Consider the following 19,097-nt stretch of genomic DNA (forward strand, 5'->3'; position numbering starts at 1 on the left):
ACCTAGAGGGTAATCAGGCGGCACCGTCTATGCGAGTTTCTTAAAGGGCCATGTGCCGTCATGGGAATGATGGGATATGTGTCTGCGAGGCTTGTGTTGGCTGGTGTTGTACGAGGCTTCATCTAAAACGTGTATATGGCTACAAAAATAACGCGTTCCTAAAATAAAATCTACATAAAAGGCTTTCATTCACCCATATTACATCTCTCAATAAAGTTTACTCACCTTCAATCCAGAATCAAGGGAAGAAAGGCAAGAACAGACGACAGGTTGCTCCAAAGCGAGCGAAAATCTTGTCGTCTGCCCTACAACTTCAGCGGCCAGCTGATACTTTTGTCGTTTCATATCACTGTACATCCAACAGTAAGTCCTCAAAATTAACCAAATAATGTTTTTGTGTTACAATAAAGCTAAAGCAGCTTTTTACGTGCTATTTTAGCACGAAATGAATCATTGTGACATACGGAACGGTGCTAGCCAGGCGCGTCTTCAAGGCTTTCTGGCTCTCAGAGAACGATGACAATCCAAAGTCACAATATACCGGTATTCCCATGGATACCACAGCACAGCAGCCCCAGTTTTCCCTCTAGGATATAGTGAGAAACTCTATGCTGCCGGCAAACTAAATTTAGAGGGCGCTTTTAATTTGCAACGCAGTTGTTTCCAAGCCTTTACGTGATGACGTTTGTCAACGGGGTTCTAGACATGTTTCCTAGCGATGAATTTGTCTGTCACAAATTTTCATGCTGCCGCTTTGTGCGTTCGTACTTCTAGCGCGTTGATGCACTACCAGGAGCGGCGCCAGAGGGTGGCACGAGGGGGGGGGGGCAGCCCCCCCCCCACCAATATTTTCTCCTGCCCCCCCCCCCCCCCAAAGAGAGCCGAGAAGCTGACCCAAGGTAGGCGGTATGACACGAAATGTCACTTTATGTCTTATAACTTGGAGGCAGATGCATGAGAGCAGCGCTGCTTACAAAGGACGGCCTTGTTTAAGCATAACAATTTATTATAGAAAATTTCTGATCACAAGCAATTACTCTCTCGCTTGTCATTGAATAGGCTCTTGAAATGCAGCGCGACCTGCCACAATAAGATAAATATGGTTCCAACGGTTTTAAATAGATTTAAAGATAGGCTACGCTTCTTCGTTGTTCGGTCTGCTTGCGTGAACCGGCAAGTTCGTGCCTCGGATGTAATACGCTGTTTTATTGCGATAGCAATTATATGGACACTTCAACCGAATTTCTGCCGTCGGCGTCGTCGTCGCCGTCGCCGTCGCCGTGAGGTTCCGTATAGATAAAATCTTCGCCGCGAGCCGTATGCCCCAGCGGAAGCGTGGGGGGACGCGCGCTGTCACGGAGAGCGAACGCACTCAATCTCCCACGCGCAAGCAAGGAAGCGGCAAGCCAGCGCCGGAGGGAGCAGGGGGGGGGGGGGGGGGGCACTTCTCTGCCAACAACCGCGCTCGTCGCTCGTCCGCACAGTCTCTTATCTCTCCCACGCGCAAGCCAGGAAGCGGGAAGCCAGCGCCGGAGGGAGCATGGGGGGGGGGGGGGGGTCGCACTTCTACGCTTCCAACAACCGCGCTCGTCGTTCGTTCGACCGCACCGTCTCTTATCTCCACACGGCTCTGACCTTTATGCCGCTCAGTTTCCGTTGATAGACCGCACGTACCTTCGCCCGCTGCGCGGGCGAAGGTACGTTGCGCTGCCAGCGTTTTGACAGTCGTTGGCTGCAGTCATTCAGTGTGATCTATTCATGTTTGTTTGTGCGCGCTCACACCACGCTTGTTCATTCAGTTAGTAATAGTCGGGCCACATTTTCCAACGCACGCTACACATGCAATGCTGCCCAGATCGGCAGTGCAGCACTACAGGTGTGTCCCTTCGCACGCGCTGCGCACGGGAAGCGCTTCTCATCAACACCACCGTTTCACACGCGCCTTCTCGTGGTCATCGAGTCTCTCATGTCGGTCTACTTACGCTGGAGCACACCTGCTTACTTAATCAGCTCATGTTTACTACAATTCATATTGCTACCAAAGCCGCTCACCTTACTTCGTATGACATTGCTGTGTTGCTATCGCATTCATTGCTTCGCCCTTAGGACGAAACTATGACATTTTTTCAGACGCCTTCCGCCCAGAGGCCTCTTCGGCAGAGAACAAGCTTCACCCTGCTGAGGTCGCACAACCGCGAGTGCTGTGTAACCGAAGGCAGCGCACGTATACCACGCGGGATACACGTGTCGCCTTTATGCGGCGCATAAGCGGCAGAACACAAGCACAGCAAACAGCGTCGGCTCGAAACCATAGATGCTCTAATATGGAGGCGGTTTCAATACCTTTTCATGTGAACTCCACTCGGCTACTGGAGAGATCTCAGTCACATAGCTGAAGTGCATCAACTAGCGTTCCGCGAACTGCACAAGCTAGGTGTTTTCGCCGTGACGATACAGGAATCGTCATCATCTTGCGAGCGCACGTTTTGCGGTCGAACGATCTCTTGCCAATAAAATATGTATTCAGCATGTTCTCGACATGTTTGATGCTGCGCACAGTAATCGACGTATACGTCAGCACTATAGTATGCCGGCATAATGATACCCCATCGTATCTGTGCGGCGGTTTCGTGGGAAAATTGTGTGGGCATGGGCGTAGGACCTAAACCTCTACCGGTATCAGAACACCCGCTTCATCATTGAATAAATCCCGGCTATGTTTTGTCTTGTACTGTCACAGCGGAGGCACTGTCACAGCGGAGGCTGGGTACCTGGTATATTTCATTACAATACAGTTTTTATGTGTGTGCTGTAAATGTACTATATAAATTTTCATTTTCTTAGCAAGAGCACTGCTGTATATACGTGCTAATTTTTTATTTATATCTTACTGCGTTGCTAGAATAGCTTATTCAGACTGATCTATTCAGAACGCCTTCAGCCCATTCAAGCGGTTGTTAAATGATTTTAGACATCGAGAAATTCGTATCCGCATCGCAACCTGTTGTGCTCTCGGACGAGGGCGTTGAACATACATAAATAAATGTTCGCTTTTTTCATGTGCTTTCATTCTTAAATGACGCAAAGAAAGCACGCCTAATAACTACAACGTTCAAATATTTCAATTTAAAAATATTAGAAAATATGAAACACGTTCAGAAATAGTGGGAGAAATTGTAATGCACAGAAGCGTTGGGCTGAGCAATGATTGGTATCTTTTGAACACGCGCAGCCTGGATATCTATAACGTTTAACTTACCTAAGCAGAACACCGTGTATGTTTATTGGAGTCTTGAGCAACTGAAGGAAGCGTAGGTGCCCTGTAAAAAGATTTACCTCGGATTGATTGATTTGAACAATTTTAACATAAGAGGAAAGTGGAAGGGAGTTAAACATAGTCTAAACACAACTCATAAGTTCCCCGGCTGCCTGCCCCCCCCCCAGCCCCTCCCCCCAGCGAACTCACTTGTCGTGGGTGCCCCCCCTCCCCCCATAAAGAAATCCTGGCACCGCCCGTGTGCACAACCATGTAATGAACTGCCTATTTCTTGTCAACGCTCATGTGTATTTTAGCTCAGGATCAAAACTGCACATGTGTTGCCAGAACAGAAAAACGGAGATAATTAAGCAACGGCAAATCACCACTTCATTTCCCGCCCCATATTGTTCAAAGCAATCAAGATGTAAACGGCTGGACATACAAAGCACGCTGCATGCGGCCGAAAGTAAAGCATGGCGCCAAGGCTCTCGCTTCATGTGATTATTCAGTCAGGTTGTTTACTTTACTGCGCTTTACTGCGGAACAGTTATAAGCTACCTATCGCGATAGTCTTGTCTTCGAATATGGTGGCCATTTGTGTCATCGCGCTTCAATTGCCAGAAACCCAAAAAAGAAAAGAAAAAAAGTTGATGAATTAGCGCAGGTTCAAAGAAAGAAACCCACCGGCTCTAAGTAGTATGCTCTACCACTGTTTGAGAAGGTTAGAAAACCAGCCTTGTTAGTACGACATACTGTACGTCCACCACCAAGAACAAAAAACAAAAACAAAACAAATATGTAGTCACCTACTGACGTGTGTTGTGCCCTCTGTCGGTCCCTGTTTTTCGCTGTTCACGTGCAGTAAAAAATGGCAGTAAAAAAACAACAACAACAACAACAAAAAAATCTTGCGTTAAAGGCTTGCTTTGTGAAGTAAAATGTGGTTTGATCATAAAGCAATAAACGAAGCATGTGATTATATAAAACCTGTTTTTATTTTGGTTTAGGTTAAGACTCAAAAGCACACAAGGGCTACCCGAGCAAGCAACACTGCTCCTGGTTGTCTTCTGCCATCATATAGAGAAACCGATTTGCTTGAAACCTTACTGCTCTCTAATAAATGTTACCGCGTAACATTATAGCTGGTATTAACGTATGATATTCATTCTTCAATTATTTACATTATATTTAAAAGTACAAAAGGGCCGCTTAAACGTTGTAACGTGCATATTGTCGCCTTCTCCCGTCCAGCCATTTCCTGATCCAATATCGTGTGATTTCCAGGTCAGAAAGGCTGAACACACGTGAACTTGACTCTTTTTTAGGATTACTCATAAGCAAATGCACTGTGGTATAATGTGGAGAGTGCCGAAGACTACAGCCAACTCCATGGCTTCCGAGATTCACGACAACACGTCGTAAGTGGCCTCGATGACCTCCTGTTAGTTGAAGCGGAGATGAACCGTTTTGCCGCGCTTCAAACAACATTCCCCTCACAAGAACCTGCAGTCGTCTCAAGTATACTGCGGGTTCTGATATCAGTGTGTAGTATATCTTTGGAGGAGTCGCTCCTGAGTCATACAACAAATGTCGAAGAACTTGCATGTCACCAATAATATCAACTGCAACTTTGGATGAATTCACCCGCTTTCCGGTGCACGAGGTATAACAGCAGTTAATGATCGATGTTCAGTGGCGTTCAAGTGAAAACCAATCACGAACATTGCTTCTGTAAACGTTATTTCGATTGTGTGCATGGGGTTGCTACATCGTGGGAAGAAATATTTTGGGGAGGAGCTGTTAATCGCAGTCGTTGACTAACCTAATGAGTCCACGACTTTTTGTCGCGTGCAATGGTGAGAGAATTGCACGTGTCGAAGGTCAACTAACGATCCCTGAAGTGCACTTCATGCACGTGCTCGATGAGTCATTTGGGTTTTGATATGACTGTAAGAACACGTTCTAAGTGAACTGTATCATCGTGTGCATTTAACGCAGGGTGCAGTGGTAATATTCGGCTTCTATATTTAAAAAAAGATGATGTTTGTGTGGAACGTTGCAGACAACTCCGCTGTACACATACACGATCACGATGGTCAAGAACCCATGGCGTGCGGACCTCGCTTTTTGAGTCGTAAGTACGAGCAGGTCTGTAGAGCTGCTCCTGATATATATATTGCGAGCATAATTCATACGCTGCATTATTCTCATCTGTACACATTCATCATCACCGTTTTGGGGGCTTGGTGGTGGGGCTCTCGCTCGAGAGAATCAAAGAGAGTCTGACTGCCTAAACCTTGTATCACAAGTGGTGGAGTGTGCTGTCCGGTTCCTTCGTCCTCTCGCTGCCGGCCTCTCTCCAGCTTCACCTATGCTACATCCCTGGAGCTCCGCTCGGGTCGCCACCTCTACCAACTGCACTCGACCATGTCCCAAGGCAAGCAGGCCACTACCACGACATGCACCTTGTCTGCTCTGGCGGGAACCCCTGCTTGGACGGTCACCACCCCACAGAAGGATCCACCGGTGTTTGCTGGACTTTGCGGTGAAGACGTGGAAGACTGGTTGGAGCAATGCGACCGCGTGAGTGACTTTAACCACTGGAACGAATCTGCAAAACTTGGGCACGCCGCCTTCTAGCTCACCGGCGTCGCAAGAACTTGTTTTTTTCATTTCATTTTTTCATTTCATTTTATTTGGGCATTTTCACAAAATACCCACGAAGGGGGCAAAAGGAGAGTGTGTCTCCTGACTAGGCCCACTCTCCGTGAGGCACTTCGGGCAGGTACAGCAGGACAGTACAGCATATACAGTAATTTACATACAACCATTGAAGAAACGAGGAATACTATAGCAATTTGAGAAATATAAGATAGAGATGCAAAAAAAGCTGTTCCTCAGCTTTAAATGCAGAATGCACTATGATCAGCACCATTTACAAGTTGAAATGTGATGTGAAAAACAATGAATACATGAAACATATTACATACACTAAATATTTTCAGCACATGCACCTTAGAATTGTGCTCTATTTATTACATCCATAATTCGCTTCCTAAATTGTGTAATGTTTCTAGCCTCCCTAGCGTATTCAATTATTTTAGGAATCTTATTACACAATAGAACAACTTGGTTATCAATTGTCTGTACACCATAGTTAGTCCGGCACATTGGCCCTACCAATGCAACAGTACGCAGATTATACGTAAGATCTCTGCTTAAATATGTGTCAGAAAAAATCTGAAAATTTTTTTAATTTTTTGGAAGATTAACATGGCTAGTTGCATCCTATAGCACTCTGGGAATGGGAGTAGATTATACACACGAAAAAGAGACAAGTTTGTGGGGACCGAAGTAGTTATCAAACCTAGTGCGCGTTTTTGAAGAAGAATTATACTTTCTGTATTTGTTTTGTTACACGTACCCCAGACTAAAATGCAATACATGATTTGATAAAAAAAAGTAAAGCTGCCGTTTAAAACTCCCTGGAAGGAGATGCTGCAAGCGTCGAATTAGACCGATTGACCTTGATATTTTTATTCGAAGGTTGTCCACATGGTCAGACCAGCTAAGGTCGCTTTGAAAGCGTACACCTAGCAATTGAATTTTGTTTACCTGCGCAATATTTTCTCCATTAAAAATCAAAGAGATAGCATGATCTATAGGCCTATTTTTTTGCTTGAAGAGCATAAATTTGGTTTTGCTTATGTTTAGTTCTAGCTGGTTGACTGTAAGCCATGATTTTAGTTTATCCAACCAGGAATTTGCGGTTATCTCAATGTCGCGGAGATCTAAACCAGAAAAGAATACAATGGTATCGTCGGCGTACATGACTATGTTTGGTGTGAAAGGAATGCCTACTATGTCGTTTATATAAAGTATAAAAAGTAAGGGGCCAAGTACCGATCCTTGAGGAACCCCATACTTAATTACGCCCAAATCAGATTTAAAATTATGAAGCTGTACATATTGTTTCATGGCCCAAAGATAGTTTTTCATTAGATCAAGCGCAATCCCGCGTATTCCATACATTTGTAGCTTCCTAATTAATATATCATGCTTTATCGAATCAAAAGCCTTACGGAAATCGAGAAATATTCCCACAGTGTAAAACGTTTTTTCAAAGTTATGAAGTAGGCTATCCTTAATACGGAGTAGAGCACTTTGAGTTGATCGACCTGGTTGAAATCCACACTGTTCTTCACAAATGATATTTCTGTTTGCTATAAAAGAGTATACCCTCTTATATATCAGGCATTCCGCGACCTTAGAGAAAAGCGGCAATATAGATATTGGTCGATAATTTTGTAGTTCATTTTGTTACCTCCTTTAAAAATTATTGTTACGCGAGCTATTTTAATGGCAAATGGAAAAACTCCCGTCAAGAAGTATCTGTTGCATATGTAAGTGAATGGGGCAACAATCAAATCAACAACCGCCTTGATAGGTACTGCGGTGATGCCATCTTCGCCTGGTGAACTGCTCTTTAGTGAGCCTATGGCAGTGGTTACTTCCTCCTCGGTAACAGGTGATAAAAACAAAGAATTAGTGAAAGAGCTTTCAATATAGCATTCAGCCGGTTTAAGGTCAGTCGCTTGCGTTATATTACTTGACGATCCTGCCTCAAGGAAGTGAAGGTTAAGTTTGTCTGCAAGTGCCTTGCCACTGAAATGAATATCGTTTATCTGTATATCACTAGGGACAGTGGCCTGTTTTCTTCCTATCAATTTATTAACTGAGCTCCAAACCATTTTTGAGTTGTGAATCATTGTAGAAAACTTGTAGGCATAGAAATCTATTTTCGCCTTCTTTAGGTCCCTGTTTAGTTTGTTTCTGAAATTTTTGAAATCAATGAGGTCCGTTTGTTCTTTTGTTTTCAAAAAATGCTGGAAACGTTTTTTTTTTCATTTATCCGCTTTAGAAGTGCCGGCGTAATCCACTCCTTTCTTGCTCTCTTGTGTTTTTTTTTACATCAACGCACGGAAAAGCAGTATTATAATTACTAACAATTTTCGCCATAAACAGGTTGTATCCCTTAGATGGATCAGGTTCTCGGTACAGGTCATACCAATTGCAGTTAAGCATTAGAGAGCGAAAACGGAGAATATTTGTATGGTTTATATCTCTACGCATGTATTTTGGACAATTCTGCCGTTCTGGCATTGTTAATAGTGCGAAAAAAGGCAAGTGGTCGCTTATACCGGAGCTGAATACCCTGGCTAATGCATTGTCAGGGGATAAATTAGTGAAACAAAGATCAATGATCGTTTCTGATTTGCTTGTTATTATGGTAGGGGTGTTAATGATGTTTTCACAGCCATGCAACAACATTAATTCCATTAGTTTTAGTTTAGTAGGACCATCTTTTGATACATCAATATTAAAGTCACCAAATGATATCATGAACCATCGATTGGAATTAGCGTGATGTTGAAGCTTCTCTAAAAACTCAAGAAGTGCGTCAGGGTTACCGTCTGGGGGGCGGTAGATCAGTACTATTACAACCTTGTTGTGCATTACAGTAACTGTTTTGCAATCATTACACACAATACAATAGTCGGGCCACGCCTCATAAAGCAAATTTTGTTTAATATACAAAGATACACCGCCACCACCTTTTCCAATTCGAAATATTGATTCCGTATTGTAATTTCCCAAGCTGACCACGTCTGATTGTGAGGAAAACCATGTCTCGGAGAAGCCCATGATATCAAAGGCATAGTCGAGGTGTACCAATTCACTTTCAATTTCTTCACCCTTGTTCCTCATACTCTGTGCATTAATATGATAAAGGGAAAGACCACGTTCAGAAAGAAAGTCCGAGTCGTTAATGAAATTCTTGAAAGAGACCGCATTGTGATGCATCGACGTGTTCATCAAAATAGGGGGGAAAAGCTAGAAAAGGTAATAGGTATAGTAAGTGTTTAAACAATCTTGATTAGGTCATCTTCAGAGGCAATTCGGATTGCACGTGCTTCGGAATTATTGATGACAAAAATCCTTCCCTGTGAAGACCAAGTGAATCGATAGTTCATCTCGGTGGCTCTAGTCTTTGCCATCCAAAGGAGCTTCTTATTTAGAGGAGTCAGGTTATCAAATAGTTGAATATTACTGTTTTATGCTCTTAGTTCGGCGCGTTTTGCAAGCCATGCTGCCTTCAAGCTCAGTCGAGCAAATCTTATAAGTATAACTGGGGGTTTCCCGTTACGTGGTGGCAAGCGATGCGTGCTTTCAACGTCATAATCAGATAGTGTTTGCAGGTCAAGCTGCTTCGCTAAGTCGTTAACTCCCCCCCCCCCCCCCCTCCGTGACAGGGTATCCTCTTTTTCAATAAACGGCATGCCATATATTTCCAGATTCTGGCGGCGACTGTATTGCTGAAGGTCATTTAGCTCTATATTTAGCTTGCGAATTTCTTTTTCGTCGAAATTTATTTCCACAGCTTCCACTCTGTTGCGGAGGCTTTCTATCTCTTTATCATGCCTTGCGCTGATTTCGAGAAGCCTGTCATGCGTATCTGACATGTGTTGAATGGATTGTTCAATGCTGGTCACTGTTTGCTTTAATTCTGCAAGGTCATCGTCCTTAGTTGTCAAATGCGCCAAGCATTTGTTAATTTCCGCAAGTTGCTGGCTTAAGGCTTCCGTTAAAGCTGATTGATCAGGGTTATTATTCATTTGACTGTTCCGAGATGAAGGCATACGGTAGGTCTGACATTTTAAGGCTTTCTTAGCCTCTTTCCCTTTCTTTTTATAGATGCGCTCACTTATACCGTTACATTCTCCGATGTGATAGCATCGCCGGCATTCTGTACATGTTATAACATCCTCATCTTCAGAAAAGTATTGTTTACAGGATTCACATATGTCACTCATTCTAGCACTCGTCTAGTCACAAAGTACAAGACACGAGGGCAGCAGTAGCAGCAGGAGCAGTTATAAAGCGATAACTATTGTACAAAGAACTGTAACCACCTGCTGCGCATAGGCGAGAAGATAGTTAAGACGGCGCTCCGATGAACCGTCTGCTGCCACTGCTGCCCGAAAAGTGGTTGAGTTCCACGATGCGTCCGAGTATATAACGGGCGGGAATCGTATCACCAGCTGGTTCGTCACGTGTCAGTGCAGGGCTGCGGTGAATATACAGATGGCGCCAGCTTTCCTTGGTTTCAGTTGGTCGGTTCCGGGGCAATGCAGGCTGGCATGGATGCGTGGATGACGTCCACTTTGCGGGGTTTCTGCGCATAGGCGAGAAGATAGTTAAGACGGCGCTCCGATGAACCGTCTGCTGCCACTGCTGCCCCAAAAGTGGTTGACCATGAGCTCGATTTCGTCAACTCGAGCACGTTTAAACACCACCTACGCCAGATTTTCGCCAACTCTTTTGTCAACTCAGATATCGCCAAGAAGAAGCTTGCTGAGATAGAAGGCATCCTCGCCCTCTGCCGCCACGTGAACACCTCGATGACAGAGATTGACCGTGTACGCCACCTGCTCAAGGTTATTGGGACTCTGGCATTCAATGCTCTTGTAGTGCTGAACCCCACAACCGTCGCACACATTATCAGTACGTGTCAGCGCCTCGATCAGCCTAATATGCTTCGCTTACACCCGGACATATCTGATTTCAAGGCGTCCAACGACAGCGAGCTACCTGCCCTGATTCGCTCCATCATCCGTGAGGAACTGTACGCCCAAGCTTCGTCTACCCCTCCTGAGGTCCACATGACCCGACCTGGTGGCGGCCTCCACCATATTGTGAGGGAAGAGATAGCTGCCGTGACCTGCCCGCAAGTCCAGAGCCCGCACCCCATCCCTACGCCCACTTACGCCCAGGTTGCTTCTATAGTGCCAGCCTCCCAGCAGCCACCACAACAGGCACCTGCACCGCACGGGTCTCTGAATCCTACCACTACAAGACCACCACCTCTTCCGTCATACAACGCATGAAGCCCACCTCGACCTGTTTGCTACTATTGCGGCATCCATGGCCACATTTCAAGGTTTTGCCGACGCCATCAGCAAAATGTAAGGCATGGCTATGACGGGTTTGAAAGGGATGAGTTTTCTGGCCCTGTACCACAACGTTGGCGTTCTTACTACGATTATGCACGGCGTTCCCCATCTCCGCGGGAATTCAATGCTGCCGGTTCATTGCGTTTCCCGCGCCGTCGCTCTCCATCAACGATGTGGCGCTCCTCTTTCCCTCTTCGACCGGCTACTTCTTCCTCCGATCACTGCCCGGAAAACTAAATTGGGCAGCTTCAGGAGGGAAAAATGCATCCTGTCGGCGCGCCCGTCAATTGTACTTTTGGTGTGTGTTGAAGGTATATGGACTGAAGCCTTGGTTGACCCGGGTGCATCGCTTTCCGTTATTAGTATTGACTTGTGCTCTGGATTGCGAAAAGTGAAGACACCGTATAATGGCCCTCCCCTTCGTTGTGCTAATGCAGTTCTTGTTTGGCCCCCTGATGTTGGCACTTCGCGTGTTTTCATTGATGGCATCCTTCCCCACATTCAGTTTGTGGTGCTATCTTCGTGTACCTACGCGATGACCTTGGGATAGGGACTTCCTGTCCTCCGCTTCAGCTTTCATCTCTAGCCGTGTGAGCACTATTCACATGACGGACACTGAATCTTTGTCCGTTGTCGATGCTCACAGCTTACGTTTCGTCACGTCTACCAACTGTTTCATTCCCGCGGGCAATGAGCATATTTTAACGCTGACTTCCGACACCATTGTTAATGGTGATGTGTTCCTTGCACCGGGCAGTCGCTGCATTTCTGGTGGGCTTAGCATTACTCCTAGCCTGATGCTGTTTCAGGACGGTAGAGCGTTCGTCGCTGTTCAAAACCCTACTTCTTCGACAGTTGTGGTCTGTCAGGGCACCACTGTGACTTGCTTTACTGACACCGAACTTATTTCGCTGGCACCCCTTCACACCGAATCACCACTTTTGTCTACCACAACTGATGATCATGTTGATGATCATGAACTGACGCTCTTTCCTTTCACCTGTAATTTTTCCTTGATGTGTTGCGTCCTATCGTTGTATGAAGAATGTACCAACTAGCCCAACAACAAGTTTTATTATGATGATCATGCTGCTGCCGCTGCTTTAAAGGACGCGATAAATCCCAATCTGACTGCTGCGCAGAAAGACCTTTTGGCCCTACTGCAAAAACACAGCGCCTTATTTGACGTTAACTCCAAGATTCTGGGACGCACTTCCGTCGCACTGCATCGCGTCGAAACCGAAGGCAGTTCGATTGTACGCCGCCGCCTGTATCGCGTGTCTACCACAGAATCAAAAATCATTGCGGGCAACGTTGACGACTTCCTTAAAAAAGACATCATTCGGCCATCGTCCAGTTCTTGGTCGTCTCCTGTTGTGTTGGTCCGCAAGAAAGACTACTCCGTACGATTTTGCGTCAATTATCGAGCACTTAATAAGATCACACGCAAAGACGTATATCCGATGCCAAGAATTGACGATGCCATTGAATTCCTCCAGGGTGCTGAATATTTCTGAAGTCTAGACCTCCGATCCGGTTTCTGGCAAATACCCATGTACGAAGCGTACAAGGACACGACAGTCTTTGAAACACCAGGCGGACTTTACGAGTTCAATGTCATGCCTTTCGGTTTATGTAATGCTCCTGCAACATGTGAACGCATGATGGATACAGTTTTACGCGGCCTTAAGTGGAAGACCTGGCTGTGTTATTTAGAGGACATAGTTATTTTTTCTACAGCTTTTCGTCAGCACCTTGAACGTTTGGACGAAGTTTTCACATGCATTTCCAACGCTGAACTCCAACTCAACACAAAGAAATGCCATTTTGCTCGAAAGAACAAGTGTCGGGCCACCTTATCAGTAAAGATGGCGTTCGACCAGATGCCGGTAAGTTTGCTGCTGTGATTCGCTTCCCTCGCCCCGAAAATAAAAACAATTAAGCTTCTTGGGCCTGGCATCCTACTTCCGACGCTTGATCAGTCATTTTGGTGACGTGGCGTCGCCGCTGCACAAGTTGCTGACGTCGGGCACTGCTCTCCCTTGGACAAACGACTGCGAACTTTCTTTCCAAGCCCTCAAGTAAGCCTTATCCACCGACCTGGTCCTCTGTCACTTCGATGAGAACGCACCAACTTGTTTGCACACCAACGCTAGTGGCGAAAGGATCGGTGCTGTCCTTCTACAGCGTGATACCACTACACGAGAGAGAGTTGTTGCTTATGCCAGTGGCGCATTAACGGCTGCCAAAAAGAACTACTCGATAACAGAGCAGGAATGGCTCGCAGTAGTTTGGGCCATACAAAAGTTTTGACCATATCTTTATGAACGCCACTTCAGAGTCATAACCGACCAGCACGCCTTATGCTGTTTGTCGTCAATGAAAAAATTGTCTGGACGCCTTGGTCGCTGGGCGGTGCGATTACAAGAGTACGATTTTGACGTTGTCTACAAGTCTGGGAAAAAGCGTCAAGATGCGAACGCTCGGTCTCGCTGACCCCTGCCACTATTATCTTCGAGCACATCTCTCCGTTGCTCGCCACTTGATAATGAGACTAAGTCTCCACTTACGTTATTACCTCTAGCGGTTACTGGTACGTTGTCTTCCAATCGCGTCCCTCAGTTCGCCTCGTGTCAACGTTCTGATCCCTACTGCAGCTGCATCATCCAACGCCTGTGCGGGGCTACTTCTGTACCAAATACCAGATTACGTCGACAACTGCGACTATTTAAGCTCGACAACAGTGTGCTGCACCGCTACCTTTACAACTCCAACGGCCACCACTGGGTACCTGTTCTTCCACCGGTCGTTGCGCACACAAGTCCTTGCTGCTTTTCACGACGACCCATCTGCTGGCCATTCGGGTTTCCACAAAACATACCACCACGTTAGGAACCGTTTCTTTTGGCCAGGCATGTCTACCTTTGTGTCCGAGTACGTCGCTTCTTGCGTCAAGTGTCAACGGCGGAAACGACAAACTACGCCTCCTGCTGGCCTTTTACAGCCCATCCCATGTCCCGAGACATCTTTTGCCATTGTTGGAATAGACCTAGTCGGCCTTCTGCCCATGCATAACGCCGGCAGGTCATCAATGGATTATCACAGCTGTTGACCATCTTACACGTTACGCAGAGACTGCTCCTATACGCTCTAGTTTGGCCTCAGACGTTGCCGACTTCTTTCTTGATGTGATTGTGCTGCGTCATGGTGCACCTCGTATACTGTTGAGTGATCGCGGCAAGACTTTCATGTCAACAATGATCAAAGAAGTACTCAGGGCTTGTGGCACAGTTAATAAGACGACATCCGCACACCACCCTCAAACAAACGGCTCAACACAGCAATTTCATCGCACACTAACAGATATGATATCAATGTATATCGGGCCAAACCACGACAACTGGGATAAACATTCACCTTTTGTGACGTTCGCTCACAACATCACTATCCAACGAACTACGGGGTACTGACCATTCTACCTAGTTTACGGCCGTTCGCCGACATTCACCATCGACGCCACTTTCTTCAATGCCCCAACTAACACCTCGGCCAGTATACCCGAACAGTTCGTCTCGAGACTTAGCGAATGTCATCAACGTACTCGCTTCAACACAGAAGTCAGTCAGCTAGACCGCAAGCAACGTTACGACATCTCTCGTCGAGACGTCTCCTTTCGCCCTGGAGAGGAAGTGCTCCTTTGGACGTCCTTTCGTACACCCGGTTTATGCGAGAAGTTTGAATCCCGCTTCCTTGGACCCTACATTATTATTGAACAAACATCCGCGTGAACTATCGCGCTACTCCAGTGGAGGTTTCTTCCGACCATCGTTATCGTGGTTCGGAGATCGTTCACGTTTCGCGTCTCAAACGTTTCGTTCGGTGCCTCCCTCCTGGCTAAGTCGTGGCCTGGCTGGCCGCTTGCGCGCGTGGGGATATTAGTGTGAGCATTATGCATACCCTTCAATATATATATATATATATATATATATATATATATATATATATCCAGACATGACATAAATACCCAGAAGCGCTGTCAGCGTCACACGAACGAGGACACGATGGCCTGATACGTCACTACTAAATTAAATTACAGAGCAATGTGCTCAAGGAATTAAACAAAGGTTTCGCCTGAACGGATTATATGGCATCTCCTATTCCTTTAGTGGAGGAGAGGGCCTGTATGCTATAGGAAAATGTTCACAGTTTTGCAGCACTTTCGCTGCGGTAACGTGAGTCCAATTCGAGTATGGTGTTGCTTTTTGTGGTGCTTTCACAACGGAGTTGAAAACAGACATTTGCTTACCGAATATAAAGCCCCTCCATCCATGTGCCACCACCGCCCTGGTCGGCGAAAACGCGTATGGACGGCCTTTAGCCGCATGCAGGCCAACGTGAACAGCATTCTCCAGGACGAAGCTTGCTGGACCGTATATTCGCAGCGCGTGGTTTCGGCTGCTTGGGCTACAGTCCGCACAGCCATCAGCTCGACGCACTGCCGTACCAGGTGACGACGCCAAAGTCCTACAATGCGAAGCATTTGTTAATCTGGAAATTAATTCCAAGTGGATAAGCCTGACAAGACCACCGGCAGCAATTCGTAAATTGCAATATGTGTCGTAAAGTAATTAACTAGAAAGTTCATTAGTCATTTTTTGTTAATTAGTTGAATATTTGTTTCGATTTCTCGTGCTACTAATGTCCGCATCTTCTAATAACCCAGCTCAATGGTAAGAATTATGCTACTTGCCCGAGGCGATTTTAAAAATTATGTAAAGCTTAATTTTGAACACCCGGTATAAGCAAACGTCAAGAGGACATGGGACCCAACAGGGAGCTTTACATTAGACGCATTGAAGCTTACAGCACCGAAACCTTGTGACCACGTTGGCTTCTGGATTACCAGCAGGGCAACCTTTTGTTGTAGAGCTGCAGGCGTGCGCCAACGTTGAGCATTTGCAGCGCCATTATGGTTACAGAATTACATTTTAAAAGCAGTGATTGAGAATACAAATTAAGGTTTAATTATTACAATGCGTTTGTTTCTTTCGCGTTTAACTTTACAGGCGTAAGCTCAAAACGTGCTCTCAAGGTAGTCGGCTCATACTTAAAGCCGAAAGCGCAGCGTTAACACGACGGGCGCAAGAAAAAATAACCGGCCAACGCAGCTAGCGATCTTCATAGCACAGAATAACATTCATGCCGTCAGATTTGTTGTCCATCGTTTTAAGGCTGCAGTTATTGTTTCAAATTATAATTGAACAATGAGGCAGAGATTAGGTAAATAATTTATCTGTTGGGCGTTACCGCCAAGGTAATATTCTTTTTCCTATAGGAAGAAACTGCCGTTGAATGTTGTGATAAAATTGTTTGCGTAAAGCACGAATCATGCTTTGGGAAAATCAATCTCGAGCAGGATAAAGATCTTGTAATACACCGTGCTGTGATACGCTTGGTCTTCGGCCTATATAACTGGCCATCCCGCACGGCCATACCACACGTCGGAAGGATTGCACAATCATTTGAGTTTTACGCGGATCTTTGGTGACACTTTAGCTTACAATTTATCAGCACTTCCGCTAGTCATCAAATTATTGCATAATCTGCCAGACAACATCGCTTCTCAAATACTGATATGTTTCATCACTAACTCATTGCACTTTTCACCGAAGCCATCGTTTAACATGTCTACGTTGATATTTTGATGTTATTTTGTATTTACTTCTGATTTCCTGTTACCCATTTCGTTTCCCTTTTATGAAATTTCTTGTTTGCCTTATTCGTGCTATATCGCGCTTTGATGGATTGCGCACTGATCCATGCGCTTTTTACTTTGTCGTATCATATAGCCTGTGTGCCATATTTCTTCTTGTTATTTCGGCATCGCTTGGTCTTCTCTTCTGTACTGCGATTATGCGTTTAAATATTATTTACCATGTATTGGACTTTGCATTCTTTTTATTGCTTATTTTGGTTGTGTATGCACTGTTGGGATTTTGAAGCCCCCTTACACAATAAATAAATAATTGCCAGACTTTCTTTTGCTGGTTAGGCGACCAGTCTCATTTGGTGCCTCAGTCGTCATTTAACACAATTCAAGGTTAATAGTCCAGTTGTCATAGCGCAGGATTATTTTTTTTTCAGGGAAGTAAATTTGGGCACACCTGTACTTTTATTTTGTGTTATACAAAGGGAAACCTAAAATAACCCGCCCTAGTGGCGCAGTGCTTTGGCGTTGCGTTGTTAAGCCCAAGGGAGTGGCGACCACATCTCGGCCACATCGATGGGGGCGAAGTTCAAAAGCGCCCGTGTGCCGTGCATTGTGTGCTTGTTTACGAACCCCAGGTGATCAAAATTATTCCGGAGTCCCCGACTACGGCGTTCCTAATAATCAGACCGTCCTTTTATCTCGTAATGCCCAACATTTTAATTTGTTAACCACAAAACAAAAACTGTTGTGTCAACAACGCGTGACGGTAGTCTGTAGACGCGGATTGTCACATTGGGTAGTTCCGTGCTGCAATTATTTATTTCGCACTCGAGTGTGGCGTAGTTAGCTTCGCGAAGGTTGTAATGTTTATTGGTTTTTAAACCAGACAAGGAAAACTACTCATTTTAACCCATACAATAGTCTTCCTAAACTTTTATCACGAGCCCATTACCACGACAGTGTAGTGCTTAAAAATTACTTTTAATGTTTCCTCCGATAAAAATAACCGCCTGTATAGCCAACATGACAATCGTACTAACGCGCAGTAGCTCACAATGCCGCAGCTCTTTTAGCGTGACTGACCAACTGTAGATTGCTTATCACAGAAAAATGAAGGAACGCGATGCAGTGAACAAAGTAGGGAAGCAGGCTATGCATTATTCTGCTAATTTAGCACCAGTGTGTGCTAGTATACAACTGCTAGATTGACACAAATTCGGCTTTAAGTTAACCAACAACAATATTAGGCAGTACAAATGTCGACCACGGAAAATAATCACAAAAGAAGTGTGGAAACAAGAGATCGTTTGGCTTAGTGCGAATGCCCTATTGCCTGAAACTTAATATAATTCTGGGGCTTTACGCGCCAAAGCCTCGACATGACCATGGGGCTTGCCTTAGCGGGAGACACTGGATTACCTTTGGCCACAGGGGCTTCGTTAACGAGCACCGATTGCGTGGTATATACGGGCGTTTTTGCATTTCGCCCTCACCGAAATGCGGCCGTCGCGGACCGGATTTGATCCTGCGGGTTCGGAATTTGCAGCGCGACGCCACCACGGCGGGTGGCCTGAGCTGTTTTGCTTATTTCACGTAAGAAAATCCCAGGACACTTAAGGACGTCTTATGACTTGTGAATGCGAAAGGTTTAATGTCCAACTGAACGCCGCTGAGTGGTCCTTCGGGTTTCGCGCTGCGAGTAATGTTTTCGAGTTTTGAGAATTAATTTTTGCGGGTTATTTTTGCGTACAAATTCTACTTTAGCATGCTTGCTTTAAACCAGAAGCATTTGGGCGATATTGTTAAGAAATCAAGGACGCCGCATGCCACTGACGTCCTGCGCGACGAGATACCACGGAAGCAGCAGCGGCCGCCAATACCTGCAGGTGCGCGCAGGAGCTAAACCCAGTGGGGGTGAGAGAGAGACCGAGAGAGGTACGGACATCGTGTCTGCTTGCGAGAGCGAGACGGCGGCACCCGCACGTGCGCGTCACGTGACTGCCTCGCCGACTACCACCCGTCTCGCCCCACGGCGTCGCTGTATCTGCTCCGTCGAGGCGCGCTGGCGACGTGGCGTCGCAACCAATGAAAATTTTCGTGCCGTTTTGCTGCC

The sequence above is a fragment of the Dermacentor silvarum genome, chromosome 2 (assembly GCF_013339745.2).
Source record: "Dermacentor silvarum isolate Dsil-2018 chromosome 2, BIME_Dsil_1.4, whole genome shotgun sequence".
Lineage (NCBI taxonomy): Eukaryota > Metazoa > Arthropoda > Arachnida > Ixodida > Ixodidae > Dermacentor > Dermacentor silvarum.